This window comes from Heterodontus francisci, chromosome 11 (genome assembly GCF_036365525.1).
Source record: "Heterodontus francisci isolate sHetFra1 chromosome 11, sHetFra1.hap1, whole genome shotgun sequence".
Classification (NCBI taxonomy): Eukaryota; Metazoa; Chordata; class Chondrichthyes; order Heterodontiformes; family Heterodontidae; genus Heterodontus; species Heterodontus francisci.
Window position 1 is genome coordinate 58,353,039 of NC_090381.1, and position 12,096 is coordinate 58,365,134.

The window sequence follows — 12,096 nt, forward strand, 5'->3', positions numbered from 1 at the left end:
AGGATTAGGTCCAGTACCGCCCCTTCTCTTGTAGGTCTTTCTATGTGTTGGCTCAAAAAGCTCTTCTGTATGCACTTTAAGAATTCCACCCCCTTTAAGCCTTTTGCACTAAAACTATCCCAGTTGATACCGGGGAAGTTGAAATCCCCTACTATAATTACCCTATTATTTTTACACCTCTCTGAGATTTGCCCACATATCTGCTCCTCTATCTTTCCCTGACTGTTTGGAGGCTTGTAGTACACTCCCAGCCAAGTGATTGCCCCCTTTTTGTTTTTAAGTTCTACCCATATGGCCTAATTTGAGGAATCTTCTAAGATATCATCCCTCCTTACTGCAGTAATTGACTCCTTGATCAACAGTGCAATGCCACCTCTTCTTTTACACCCTCCCCTGTCACGCCTGAAGATTCTATGCCCCGGAATATTGAGCTGCCAGTCCTGCCCTTCCCTCAAACATGTCTCTGAGATAGCAATAATATCATATTCCCATGTGTCAATCAATGCCCTCAATTCATCTGCCTTACTAGTAAGACTCCTTGCGTTAAAATAGATGCAATCCAGCCTTGCATTATTCACTTGTGCCTTAACAGGTCTATATTTGCTCTGCCTTCCAGACTGACTCATTTTCTCTTCTACATTTGACTGTGCATCACCCCTTACTGTACCTCCACTCTGTATCCCATTCCCCTGCCAAATTAGTTTAAACTCCCCCCCAACAGCACTAGCAAACCTCCCAGCAAGGATGTTGGTCCCATTCCGGTTCAGGTGCAACCTGTCCAACTTGAACAGGTCCCACATTTGCCAGAAACAGACCCAGTGATCCAGGAAACTAAAGCCCTCCCTACTGCACCATCTCTTCAGCCACGCATTCATCTGCTCTATCCTCCTATTCCTATACTCACTAGCACGTGGCACGGGAATAATTCAGAGATTACGACCTTTGAGGTCTTGCTTTTTAATCTGCTACCTAGCTCCCTCAATTCTTATTGCAGGACCTCATCCCTCTTTCTACCTATGTCGTTGGTACCAATGTGTACCATGACCTCTGACTGTTTATCCTCCCCTTCAGAATGTCCTGTAGCCGTTCCGTGACATCCTTGACCCTAGCACAGTGGTGCAGTGGTTAGCACCACAGCCTCACAGCTCCAGGGACCCGGGTTCGATTCCGGGTACTGCCTGTGTGGAGTTTGCAAGTTCTCCCTGTGTCTGCGTGGGTTTTCTCCGGGTGCTCCGGTTTCCTCCCACAAGCCAAAAGACTTGCAGGTTGATAGGTAAATTGGCCATTATAAATTGTCACTAGTATAGGTAGGTGGTAGGGAAATATAGGGACAGGTGGGGATGTTTGGTCGGAATATGGGATTAGTGTAGGATTAGTATAAATGGGTGGTTGATGTTCGGCACAGACTCGGTGGGCCGAAGGGCCTGTTTCAGTGCTGTATCTCTAATCTAATCTAATCTAATCTAATCAGCACCAGGGAGGCAACATATCATCCTGGAGTCATGTTTGCAGCCACGGAAATGCCTATCTGTACCCCTTACGATAGAATCCCCTCTCACTATAGCCCTGCCACTCTTCTTCCACCCCTCCTGTGCAGCTGAGCCACCCATGCTGCCATGATCTTGACTCTTGCTATTTTCCGCTGAGCCATCTCCCCAACAATATCCAAAGTGGTATATCTGTTAGAGAGGGGGATGGCCACAGGGGACTCCTGCACTACCTGCCTTCCTCTACTCTGCCTGGTGGTCACCAATTCCCTTCCTGCCTTTGCAGCATTTACCTGCGGTGTGACCACCTCGCTAAATGTGCTATCCACGACGATCTCAGCATCGCGGATGCTCCACAGTGAATCCACCTGCAGCTTCAGTTCCGTAATGCGGGTAGCCAGTAGCTGCAGATGGATACACTTCCTGCACACATGGTCGTCTGGGGCACTGGAAGCGTCCCTGATTTCCCACATAGCGCAGGAGGAGCATATCACGGGTGTGAGCTCTCCTGCCAGGCTTACTAGATTCCTTAGTTACTCCCTTCAATTAAAAAACACTAATTACACTAGGGGCTTTGTTCTATTACAAACACTACCCACTACAATCTAAAGTCCTTAATAAATTACATTAATTTAAAAAAAACACACTACTAATCTTATCACTTGTATGGTAGGTTTTGAGGGTTTTTTTCAAGAAAGAACTGTCCCCTGATTTTTTTTAAAGCTATTTACAGGCACTAACAGCTGTACTTACCCAACCAATTACCTTACAGCTTTCCTGTGATATCACTGTTGACTTTTTTCCTTCTTTTTTCAAAACTCCGTCGCCACTGGACTGCTCTCCGCTTCTGGAAGGTAAATGTCTAGGCCGCGATCCTCAGGCCCTATTTATCTGCTCCTTGCTCGGCATTCTCCCCTCAGGTCCACTCCTCTCCGCTCCTGGAATGTAAGTGTCTAGGTCGCAATCCTCGGGCTCTACTTATCCGCTCCTTTCTCGGCGTTCTCCCCTCAGGTCCACTCTTCTCCGCTCTGCTCCCAAAGCTGCTGAAGAGTCCTTCCTGCCTGTTAGTGCCTTAAGCTGTTCAGTAAGTTTATCGCATAAGTTCACTACAGGGGCACAATATCAGAAAATGATCTTCCAATAAGCATAGGATCTTAGTGAAGATTCTGTTCTTCTTGTTGAATAGTTCGGCCTGCACCATTGATGCCTAAGCAGCAGCATGATCAGAAGTTGCATGTGGGCTCCCAACCCACCTTATTAGATGCTTAGGTGCCCATTTGCACCTGAAAAATGGGTGCAGCACCATTGAATTTCTAGGCTGGAATCTTTCATAAGCCACTCTTTGACTGGCATTATTAATGCTGTAAATTTAGTTATTTGAATCATTTCCAGATTCAAAAATCCCCTTCTCAAGGAAGGATTAAATGACTGGGAGAAGATTAGTTCCAGAATTTACAATTGTATCCCCCAATTCTGTACATTGGATCCACCTATGCTGCCCAGAGCTGCTGTGCCATACCACCAGCAACATCACCTTAGATCGCTTGCAATTGATTAAGGTTTGGCATTGCAATATTTGTTCTGCATTTGTGTGTATGGTATCCTGTAGAGCTGTTCCATTTCGAGCCTGGGGTATAAACAAAGCAGTTCTGCCCCTTCAGCCAGGACTCAATATATGCACAACATAAACTCAGCCAATACAGGCCCTGATTTCCTTAAGAATATTGTGTTCCTCAACTTAATTTTTAAGCATATCTCAACCAAGATAACAGTTCACAGACTGGCACATTAGATTTGCTTGATTGATGCTCCTGCTTTACCAGGATCTGGTTATGAAGTTGATTAAAACAAAAGAAGCAGAAAGATGTACTGCCAAACTGGAGGATGTTTTGGCAGACCTGCAGAGGTCACTTTTTAGATCTATGTGACCTAAATTTAAATTTCTCTCCTCTTTTAGCTATCAGTGAACCCTTACTACCCATTTGAACTTTAGCTCCTTCTGTTGATTTCCGTAACGATCCTCACTCCACCCTACTGCCTCGAAGATCCTTCCTATGGACAAACCATTATAATGTGGATTAGCTTTCTACCTCACACAAGTACTATGCGGCTGACCCTCACTATAATGCCTAGCCCTTTACCTTTGTTTTACATAACCTAAGGTTTACCCCATGTCCATTCTGCACACAATTTTGCTGCCACACTCGATTCAAGCCTCCAATTTCTGCACGACAAACTCTAAGCCTTGCCCTGCTCTCCTATCTTCGTCCATCTTCCCAAAACATGCCCCCATTCACATCTTCCAGCTCCACCACTCCACCCCAACTGTCTCAACTTCTGCATTTGTTTATCTTCCCACCATGCCTCCTCCTTGGAGTTAAATTGCCTAACCTCATCCTCATCCAGCAATGCTCTGCTATCCCTTCTGACACTACTGGTGGATAGTCATCCACTCCATATCCTTCTCCACAACATTTGATCCCTCAAGAATTAGAATTTTGCAATTCATAATTTCATTATGGATGATACTATTGATATCCTGGCACTGACAGAACATGGCTTTTGGATGGTGAGGCTTTCCCCATTACTGAAGCCTTCCAACATGACTATAATTCTATCACATTCCCATCCAAACTGCTGTGACAGTAACAAAGCTCTCTGTAAAATATTGCCTCGGTCTCTCCTCCTTTTCCTCTGACATCTTATCTTCCTTCAAGGGCACATATACCACACTTGCTTTTCATACCTCTGCTTCTCATTTAAAATTCTTGATGTATATCATGCTCCCAAGAGCCCTGCCACCATTCTCACAAGATTCACTCCTTCAACACCAAGCAACTCCCTATCCTCTGTGCCTTAACCTACACATAACCATCTCAGCCCTTCTTGTCAAATTTCTCTGCCTCTATTGTCACTCTATTTCATACACCAATAACCACCCCACCCATATCCACAGCCTTGTCATCTCTACAGGTCCTGCTGCTTTTGAGGTCTCTATCACTGGCAAGGCTACCTCCGACAGCTTCCTTGTCTCCTTCTTCCCCTATAGTCTCCTAACCTTCCACAGTGCCACAGCTTTCCTCATCCACACATGGAAAAAACTCTGCCTTAGATTCCGGCTAGTTCATTCTCAAACTCCCAGTTCCCACTCACTTTCCCCTCCAACCAACATGAAACCAGGGCCACCACTCACTTGCTTAACTAATCCCTTGCCATTCCACATCTCCAACATCTCTTGTTCACCATAAAGTCCCCATTTTAATGCCCTCAAGGCTGAGGGTTGCAAACCTGAGAAAATATGGCATACAACTTGGCTTGTAATTCATCACCAGATTGATCTGACCATGGCGGTCCACTTCCACATGTACAGAAATGACACCTAGCTCTACCTTTCGACCACCACTCTGGACTCAACATTAACCATCATACTATAAGACTGTCTAATATCAAGACATGAAACAGTCACAACTTCCTTCAAGTGATCAATGGAAAGATTAAAACTATCAGGACAATTTGGCAAATTGGATCCAAAATTGACTTAGTGGTCAAAGATTGTTTTTGTGATTGGAAGCCTGTGAAAAGTGGTGTACCACAGGGACCGGTGCTGGGACCCTTGCTGTTTGTAGTGTACATTAATGATTTAGACATGAATATAGGAGGTATGATCAGTAAGTTCGCAGATGACATGAAAATTGGTGGTGTTGTAAATAGTGAGGAGGAAAGCCTTAGATTACATGACGATATAGATGGGCTGGTAAGATGGGCAGAGCAATGGCAAATGGAATTTAATCCTGAGAAGTGTGAGGTGATGCATTTTGGGAGGACTATCAAGGCAAGGTGGTAGGACCCTAGGAAGTACAGAGTGTCAGAGGGACCTTGGTGTACTTGTCCATAGATCACTGAAGGCAGCAGCACAGGTAGATAAGGTGGTTAGGAAGGCATGTGAGATACTTGCCTTTATCAGCCAAGGCATAGAATATAAGAGCAGGGAGGTTATGATGGAGCTGTATAAAACATTAGTTAGGCCACAGCTGGAGTACTGTGTACAGTTCTGGTCGCCACACTATAGGAAGGATGTGATTGCACTGGAGAGGGTTCAGAGGAGATTCACCAGGATGTTGCCTGGGCTGGAACATTTATGAAGAGAGACTGGATAGGTTAGGGTTGTTCTTCTTAGAGCAGAGAAGGCTGAGGGGAGACCTGATTGAGGTACACAAAATTATGAGGGGCATAGATAGGGTAGATAGGAAGAAACTTTTTCCCTTAGCAGAGGTGTCAATAACCAGAGGGCATAGATTTGCGGTAAGGGGCAGGAGGTTAAGAGGGGATTTGAGGAAAAATGTTTTCACCCAGAGGATGGTTGGAATCTGGAACACACTGCCTGAAGGGGTTGTTGTAAAATAAACAGACTTGGCACGGGGAGTACTCGCAACCATCACCAGATTTTTATTGTCAACTTTTATTGACTTGTGCACAAGGAGAACAGCCACAGCACGCCCCACAGTGGGGCTCACTGTAATGTTCTAAAGAGTTTCACAAAACAGTGGCAATTATAGTATTCTGTAACCAATAGTCTTACAATAATAATTTCAATCCTTAATTTGCATTCAAAGACATCAATGATACTGCAGTTGAGCATTTGCTCCATACCAATGGGATACAGCATTATTTCAATCCTTCGTTTACATATCTATCTCACCATTGGCCTTGCAGCTGATACTGCAGTCCACAGTGCGAGACAGAAAAGTACATTCTGTTTCAGCAACACTCATCTTATCTCAACTCCCATGCCTAGTACAATCCTAAGGAGCAGTTAATGTATAAACATGATGACTAGCCAAACCCACACCCCTTGTCTGAGGATGGCTCACCCTAGATTCCACAGGGTGGTAGAGGCAGGAACCCTGACAACATTTAAGAAGTATTTAAAAGAGCACTTTAAACACCATAACATACAAGGCTACGGGCCAGGCGCTGGAAAATTAGATTAGAATAGATAGGTGCTTGATGGCCGGCATGGACACGATGGGCTGAAGGGCCTGTTTCTGTGCTGTATAACTCTATGACTCTATTTGCTTTTACAGTAAAATCCACTCCCTTTCCAATGATTTCATCCTCCTCCCCAGCCATTCGCCCATATTTAAACAGACAATCCAAAATCTTGGAGCTTCACTCACCAAATGTTCCCATCAATCATTAATGTCCTGTTCCGCAATGTATTACCTTTAAAATCTTTGTTCCCCTTACTACCTCACATACTGTTCTTCACGAAGAATACTTACCTCTACATTCACAACATTTCTGCTGACATCCTTGTTCACATTTTTCTATTTTCAATTACTCTAATTGCCTTCTTTCCAATCTCCCATCCACCACCCTTCATCGACTTTAACGTTTGCAAAATATAGCAGCCTGTAATCTGTCAGGCATTAAGATGCACTCACCAAATGCTTCCATCAATCATTAAGTTCTTGTTCCTCAATGTATTATCTTTAAGATATTTGTTCTTACCTTCAATTCATTCCATAGCTTCACTCGGCCCTATATTTTCAATCTCTTCCTGCCTTATATTGCCCTTTACTTCCTTAGCTCCTCTTGATCTTTTGTGCAGAGGCCCATTTGTCCTCTTATCCCCTTTGTCCCACCATTGATGGTAGAGCCTTCGGCCACTTTGGCCTTATTCTCTGGAACTTTCCCCCTAACCCAGCCCCCTCATTCCGCCCCCCCAACTTCTCACCACCCCCCAATACCCACCCCCCCCCCCACCTCTCCACCTGTAAAAATGAACTCAAAAACCATCTTTTTGACTAAGCTTTCGCTCACCTTACCTCATCTCTCCATCCATGAATCAACAGCTACTTTCTTATCTGTCTTCAATGTGAAGCACCTTGAGATGTATATTACATTAAGGATGATGTATAAATGCAACTAGTTGTTGGATGTCAAAACTAAATTTAAAGATGTCAAATTTGCCAGTGCCACTAACATAGGAAGATTAGTATAGACATGGGCCTGAGCTTTCCACTCTTCAGAAGTAGGGTGGGAAGCTATACAAATCAGTGCTGATCACACAGCTCTGGAGAATACCCTAGAATGTACCATTGAAATCCTCTTTGCTCTGTTTTGCTATAATTGCAAAATAGCCACTGACTCAGAGGTACAGAAAGACAATTTGGTCCTTGCATCCTTATGATATTGTTCACAGCGACTTCCACACACCCACATTTTGGGCTCCAGAGTGCTTGCCTAAATAAAACAGGAACCCACTGTTGTTTGGATATAGTGAATGGTGAATATCTACACCAAGACTTGAAACTGTGCTATTAATTGTGAGGATCTCTGTTGTTGCTAAGTAGTCGTAATTTCACTATTACTCAGACTGTACCGCTGCTGACAGGATCTTCACAATTCTTTGTCACCAATGCACTTCACAAAGATCTCAGCAGTATCTCAATTGTTTTCTCTTCAAGGGAGGGAACAAGAGTTGGACAAAAGATTCCTCCCCTTCATAGTTTTCTATTCATGCACTCTCCTCCTAAGGTGGTAAAGCAAGTCAATTGTGCAGGGGAGCAGGCATTGACAGTGACAGATATGCTGATGATATTGTGGTAACAAAAACCCTTTGGCCATTTCATTCAGTAGTATTTTCTTTGCACCTGGACTTTGTGGATATTCCAGTGCGACTATTGGCATGCATTTCCCTGTGTGAAGGGAAGGTGCCGACATTTCTGTGGGAATGGTGAAGACTCAGTTTTCAATTGCTCTGTGCTAATTGAATGGTGCCTAGATGTATCCTGGCAGAACATACCTAACCTATCCTGATCAGTTCATTATATTTCTTATAGCACTAAGCAAAATTCAAAGATTTACATCCTCCTCTCTTTTGAGTGACTATCTTGTGTATTTTGTTCCTTTGTCCATGGATGCTCTTCTGTCCACAAATATTTTAATGATGCCTCTAGCCATAAATTTCTGCTGCCTTCTGAGCTCCTGACCAATGTTGGGATATCACCAATGGGAGTCCATCAATCAATATGCAAATCAGATGACCCTGTCAGGAGCAGCTGTGCTTATTTTTGGCTGATGGCAGTAGCTCTGAACTTAACATCTGGCTTTGCAGAAAACCCAGATCATTGGTAATGAGAACATTAAGAGAATGAGCCCATCACACACAGTATATTGCTGCATACACATTACTTGAAGGGGCTGCATCAGTATCAGTGGCAGAAAACAAGACAGCACTGCACTCAATATTTCCACTGAGGAAGTAAGTAACAGATAGGATAGAAAGATTGTACACTATGGGCTTAATTTTACGAGCTCATTGGAGATGGGAGGAGTGTTAAAATGGCAGTGAAAGGCGTCAGGAGGGAAACCTGACGTCTTTATGTCGCGACTGGATGTTATCAAAGGCAACTGGCCTGCCAGGAGTAGGTCGTGCTGGAGCACAGAGGGAAGGTAATTAAGCCTGTTAAACAGGCGACTATCAGCAATTTTACCAAGGTTTTCAAATTTTATGACGGGTGCACAGGAACAACCGAGCTTCTGAGCCTCAGCAGAGGCAGAGGTTTAGCGGGATGTTAGTGTTGGCTGCAGTCAGCAGGCATTGTGAACAGTAGCATGGCTTGGTGGGGAGGGTGGAACTGAGTGGACAGTGGAAGTAGCAATCAGGAACAGAGACAAACCTGCCTAGCACAGCGGGGGCATTCTGCTTGTGCACCCTCCCAGACTTGGCACTTGTATGTATAGAGCAAATGGGGTGGAGGCCCAGAGAACTGAGTGCAGCTACTTGCTATGGGCCTCATTCACACAGGCTTCAAGACTTCCATTGAGCATCAGAGAGGGATAGGGCTGCAGCCACAGGCCAGGATGGACTCGATGGGCCAAATGGCCTGCTTCTGAGCTGTAATGACTCTTTCAGTATTCAACAACCACAAGGGTTTTCACTGCACCAATGTGTGTAGCGGGTGTGCAACCACAACAAGATATTTATGCAGGTACGCACATGATTACCAGTCATCTGCCATGATGCCTTTACCTTGCGGCAGACCAGCCTTTCTGATCTCTTCACACCTTGAAGCAGACGTACCAGCTGGCTGCTCAGAGACATGGGATACCCACAAAACATGTCTAATGACATCCATAAGGAACCCAACCAATGAGGCCGAGGAGCAATACAATGAAAGTCATAATGACAACCAGATGTGTCATTGAACAAGGCATTAGCATACTAAAGATGTACTTCAGGTGTCTGAAGAGATCTGGAGGAGCCCTTCAGTGAGCACCAGCCAGGGCCTCCAGAATGGTTGCATTCTGCACAGCATTGCACAGTGGTGAGATTTGGACCTGCAGGAGGAATAAAGCTCAAAGCACAGACAATTCTAAGGAGGAGAAGGAGATGGAACATGATGCAGACAATGCACAAGCAGTGGTACATATTGCTGCTCTGGATGGCATTATTGCTCTCTCCACGTACTCACATCCCCACTCCAAACCACCCCCCACTCCCCAACTGAACCACCACTGCATTCCCCCAAGACAAAGGAGTCCTGCAAACAATAGCACATCCCTATCACAGCCCCCACTTGGTGTCAATTCATATCTTGCCATTCATCACAAGTAAAAAGGTCACTTGCCAAACAAGAACCAAAAATAGGCAATACGTGAAAGTGGTGGTAAGAAATATTATTTATGCAGCTCAAAAATAAAAAGTAAACTTACCAATCTAACGTTGTGTAACACACCTGTGTGCATACCCATCTGCAACTACAAATTTTTATTCATCCTGTCCTAACGACAGATCATTGACCTGAAACGTTAACACTGTTTCTCTCTCCAAAGATGCTGCCTGACTTGCTGAGTATTTCCAGCATTTTCTGTTTTTATTTCAGATTTCCAGCATTCACAGTTTTTTGCTTTTGTACAAAGCTTTACTCTTTCTCTTCCAAGCATTTCTACATGGTGCAACCCCTATGGCTTCAGTCGAGGTAGAAGCAGGCTGCTCTGACTGCCGAGATGCTCTTGATGACATCCTCTGGGTTTAAGAATCTATGAGAGCCCCACCAAAGAATGTTCCGCCTGCAGCTGTACTGGGGCAGATTCAGCCATCAGAAGACGAGGCAGCATGTGGGATACTGACTGAATGGGAACAATGGATGAGAAGTGGAAGCACTTTGAATTGAGTCCCCACTTCCATGTCCCCTTTCTCCATCATCCCTCTTATGGCCCACCTGGACTTTCCTGCTAACAATGAGCTGAAGAACACTTTGTTGCAAATCAGCGTGAGGATGAATAGCCAAGCCTAAGGTATCATGCATCCTATTTAAGGTGGCATTCATAGTGTGTAAACCATTGATGAGGACCTGCATGCTGCACTTGATGCTCCATTCCAGTCGTGACCACTCTTTCAATGGACAAAGACATCATCACGAAGTCCTGCAACATCATGTCATTCATGCTTGAGACGGACTCCTCCAATCTCTTTGCAAGTGTGCATGGTGCAGCTGGAGCACGTGCTAGTGCATGGCACATTCTTTGCTGCTGCTCCAGAAGTATCCTCTTCATTGACATCTCCACATTTCTGACAGCCAAGTGCGTCAAGACTGCACTGATGTCTACCTCTGCAGCTGTCAGTTACAAGATGGCTGGAGGGCTACCTCCAGCTCCCTGCCTCTCCCTCCTGCTCTGTGCTGGTAATCAAAGTTGGAATGAGGAGTGATGTGCTGGAGCAGACTTGAGAAGGCAGAGTGAATGGGTTGGGCTGATACATATGTCAGAATGTAAGTAACTGTGCCACTGTACTCACCTTTCCTGTCCTGCTTAGGTCATTATACTGCTTTTGGTTTTGACTCCACGAGTGTGGCACCATACTCCTGCCACTGGCCTCATGGGAAATCTCAAGCCATGCCTTCTTTGTTTCACCAGCAGGCTTCTACCTCCTGTCAGTGGGGAAGAGTATCTCCCTGGGGGCCCTTACAGCCCCCCAGCATCACATTCATGGAGATGTCACTAAAATGAGGCACAGCCTTTGAATGTGTGGAGTCTATTCTGCCAATTTCTTTTGTTCTCTTCCCAACTCCAGAATCCATCAAATTTCATGTTTAGAGTGCCCCTTTAAATACTGGAGTTGAAATCAACCCAAGTCATCATGCCTACTCAAGCTAACTGGTCAGAAAACCTGGAAATAATATGGTAATGCAATGGCTGAGTTTAAAAGCCACTGACAGATGTGCTGCATTTATTTTCAGGTTTCCTGCACGGTCCCAGACTTCCCCACTTAGAGTGTTCAGAACTTAAAATTGGAGCCATGTTTGCTACTAATAAAGGAACTGCAAGTGTTTCCTTGATGTTATTTGATGTTGAAGATGGTACTCATATAGCTGTAGGTATAACTCTTTAACTGTTTCCATACTTACCCAGAGTTTACGGAAGCAATTCTTCTGGCTGCTGATAGGAATTCTTGACCTTTGCATGCCAATTTTGAGCTGGCTTGAATATAACAATGATCAGACATTCTCCCCATTACCGATTTTGTAAAGTACAAAACTGGATCTTACAAATAATTTCTATATCCACACACACACACACACACACACACATGTTAAATTAA

General features: G+C 44.6%; 1 protein-coding gene across 1 annotated transcript in view; it reads right to left on the reverse strand.

The window, feature by feature from the left end:
- Positions 1-12,096, reverse strand: part of si (sucrase-isomaltase) — a 207,217-nt gene that overhangs the window by 120,471 nt on the left and 74,650 nt on the right. The gene's annotated exons all lie outside the window — the stretch shown is intronic.